The sequence below is a fragment of the Propithecus coquereli genome, unplaced genomic scaffold (assembly GCF_000956105.1).
Source record: "Propithecus coquereli isolate 6110/MARCELLA unplaced genomic scaffold, Pcoq_1.0 Scaffold35, whole genome shotgun sequence".
In the NCBI taxonomy this organism is placed as follows: Eukaryota; Metazoa; Chordata; class Mammalia; order Primates; family Indriidae; genus Propithecus; species Propithecus coquereli.
The window spans coordinates 1,120,979-1,124,829 of record NW_012149174.1 but is presented as its reverse complement, the minus strand read 5'-3'; positions in this window follow the sequence as shown (position 1 = coordinate 1,124,829).

Sequence of the window (3,851 nt, the reverse complement as noted above, 5' to 3'; positions counted from 1 at the left end):
TTTTTTTTTTTTTAATATCTCTTTAGTAAATTTTTTTTTCATATCCTGAGTTGTTTTTCTGATTTCTTTTTGTTGGTTTTCAACTTCCTCTTGGATCTTGTTGTTTCTTTCTTTGTTTCTTTTTATTTTTAGAGACAGGGCCTTACTCTGTTACCCAGGCTGGAATGCAGTAGCATTATCATAGCTCACTGCAACCTTGAACTCCTGGGCTCAAGTGATCCTCCCACCTCAGCCTGCCGAGTAGCTGGGACTACAGATAGATGCCACTACACCCAGCTGATTTTATTATTTTTTGTTGAGACAGGGTCTCACTATGTTGCCTAGGCTGGTCTCAAACTCCTGGCCTCAAGTGATCTTCCTGCCCTCGCCTCCCAAAGCAGTGGGATTACAGGTGTGAGCCACTGCACCTGGCCCTCATTCTTTAAAATCAATATTTTGAATTCTTTATCTGGTATTTCAAAGATTTTATTTTGATTAGGATCCATTTCTGGAGAGTTAGTGTGATCCTTTGGGAGTGATATAACACTCTTTACAGTAATACTCCTACAATTATTTCCCTGGTTCCTTCTCATCTGGATAAATTGTCTCTTCTTATATTTCAATTTACTTTTGTTTGGATGGCATTTTTCCCCCTTGAAGATGTGACTTTATTGTATGTTGTGTAGGGTCATTTGTCTTTGGTCCTTGGTATTTTCAGTGGCAAAGCCTCTGTATGAGTTCCTTGGTTATAGATAGCCTTTGTGTGGTAGCTTTTCCAAATGCTGGCCATAGTAGCGATGTACTGGGCAGGTGAGCAGGCTCACTGCCTCCTGTGCTTGTGTGATGACCCGGATCTCAGGAAGCTGTCTCCTTCCCCAGTGCTGTGCACTTGTGTCAACAGGTTTTTGTACTGATTTGTGCAGTTCAACTTCTAGGCCAGTAGGTGGCATTTATGGGTAACAGCTGATTGCAGTAGAAGCAGATGGGTACGCGCTTGTTCTTTGTTACCAGGAGCAGCTTTTCGCTGCTTCAGCCAGTGGCCTGGTGTGTGAAATGCACAGTGGCTGAGCTCCTCTGTTCAGTCTCTGAGGTGGGAGCAAAGCTGGGCGGAGCTGAACTGCTTAGCCCACCCTCAGGTACCCCTATGGCGGGCACAAGCACCAACCATGGCAGGGGTGGCAGGATGCACCACGGACTCTGTTGGGAGGGGAGGGGGCCACACTGTAGCCCGAGAATGGCCATCCTTTGGCACGCTTGTGCGGACTTCCCATGGCAGCAGGCATGGCTGTGTCCGCGGCAATGGCAGAGGGAGAAGGTCCCACTCTCCACATCCATCCTGGAACGCTGAGGTCACCTGGCCACTGGGATGGAAACATCCTCCCCCCTTGCTGAGCTGGGCTCTTGTCCCGGGGGGGCCCCGTTGGTGTGTTGTACTCTGCTTTCTCTTCGGAGCACCACTCCCTGGGGGCTCACTCCTCTCACTGAGGAAGGGAGCCGGCTGGAGTGCCCAGCAATGTCACAGGCAAAGCAGCCCCAGGTCACAAAGCCATCCCTGTTTGCAGGTCTCGCTGCCCAGGAGAAACTGTGGCTTCTGCAAATGTTCTCCCAATCCAGGGAAAAGAGCCCAGTTCTAGCACTATGGTTGGAACGCACTTCACACTTTTCACTTGATTCTGGTTGTGTGGGGCCTTTCCCTCCTCTGGCCCAAAACTCAAATGCTTTCAACAGCTGCAGCTACCGAGTTGCCAAACACTGACTGACTTGCTATGAGCCCCAACTGAGAATGGCATCCTCCTCTTGGTCCCAGGTCTGGGAAAATGGGTGCAGCTTTTCCTGGTGTCTAGCCCAATCACAGTCTCCCAGCCTCTCCCCAAGTTAGCTCCGGGGCTTGGGAGAAACACAGTGCTCTTCTGTGGCCGGGGTTGCAAGGATCCGCCGTGGAAAGATGAATCACAGAGGGAGACTCTCTGCCCCTCTCACATACTGGTGTTGCACTCACTTTTCTCAGCCAACTGCCGCCATCTTCTCTTCATTGGGATCTGGTGTGTCCTTGGCTTTTTCAGTGAATTCCTGTATATCTTAAATAAAAGTTTCCAGTGTTAACCTCTACACGATTTGGCTATTTCCAAGTGGATGAGGCTAGCTAATGAAAACCCTAGTCTGCCATCTTGGGGGGGGAGGGAAACCAGAGCTAAAATTTGAACCTAGACAATCTGGCTTCAGAGTCCTCACTAAACCTCTATGTTAGGCTGCCTTTCAATGTGTCAATAATCTGATTATGTTACATATCATGCGAGATACAAATATTAATAAAGGAAGTATTTTCTTCTTAGGATAATTCATCTTCATGAGCAGCCACTTTCATTACATTAATAATTAATGACCCATGCCACACCCTTTTGAATAAAATGTTATGCTTTGATCTTAAATGTGTTTTAGACAATGATTTTTTAAAAAAACACAATAAAAATAAAGGTGCCATGGAAACTTTGGTATTCTTGAAGGAAGGTTGTTGAATAGAGCAAGACAGCAATGATTCCATTCCTTAAATAATAATTAGGTATGTATACTTCCAGAACTTCCAGGCTTTTTCTGTGAATTTTTTTCTGTGAACTGAGCTGATAGATTTTTCTGTTTTTCTTTTTTTTTAAAGTATAATTTAAATAAATCAAATTTACCTTTTTAATGTTTAGCTTGATGTCTTTTTACAAGTGCACACAGCCATGTGACCAATACTACAATCAAGATAAAGAATATTTTTATCACTCTACAAAGTCCTCTGTGGTTTTTTTTACAGTTCAAGTACTCCCTCACCCTGAGCCCCTAACAACAGCTGATCTGATTTTTGTCCTAATAATTTTGCCTTTTCTAGAATGTCTTATGTACTCATTTGTGCCTTGCTTTTAAGATTCTGTAGTGTTGTTGCCTGTATCTTTGTATCGCTGGATAGTATTCTATTATAGTTGTCCCTCAGTATCTGCGGGGGATCGCTTACAGCATTCCTGAGTATACCAAAATCTATGAATACTCAAGTCTTGTAGCGGGCTTTGTTGAACTTGCGGATATGGAAAGTGGGTCCTCCTTATTAAACGCAGGTGTCTGTGAACTACTATATTTTTGATCTGCATTTGTTTGCATTTGCAGAACCCACTGATGTGGAGGGCCAATTGTTTATTGAAAAAAATCTGCATCTAAGTGGACCCATGAAGTTCAAATTTGTGTTGTTCAACTGTGTATGGATATACCACTATTCGTTTATCCATTTACCTGTGATGGACTTTTGAGTTGTTTTGGCTATTAGGAATAAAGCTACCATGAGCTCTTGAATACAAGTATTTGTGGGGACATATATTTTAATTTCTCTTAAGTAGATTCCTGGAATTGAACTTGCTAGAGCACATGGTAAATGTTTGTTTCAACTTTGTAATAAACTGCCATGCTGTTTTCCAAAGGGACTCTGCCATTTTACATTTGCGTTGGAATTGCACGAGAGTTCCAGTTGCTCTACATCCTTACCAGTGTTATAATTTGTCTTTTTAATTTTAGCTTTTCTGATGAGTAGGTGTATGGTAGTATCTGAGAATAGTTTTGATTTTCATTTCTCTAATGAGTAATGATGTTTAGTATCTTTTCATGTGCTTATTGGCCATTTGTATATCTTTCGTGAAGTGTCAGTTCAAATATTTTGCCCTTTTAAAAATTGTGTTGCTTGTTTTACTATTGAGCCATAAGAGTTGTGTATATATACTGTATACAAAGCCTTTGTTAGACATATGCATTGTGAATATGCTCTCCTAATTTGTGGTATGTCTATTCATATTCTTATCTTTTTATGAGCAGTCTGATTTGTCATTTTTTTATAGTTAGTACTT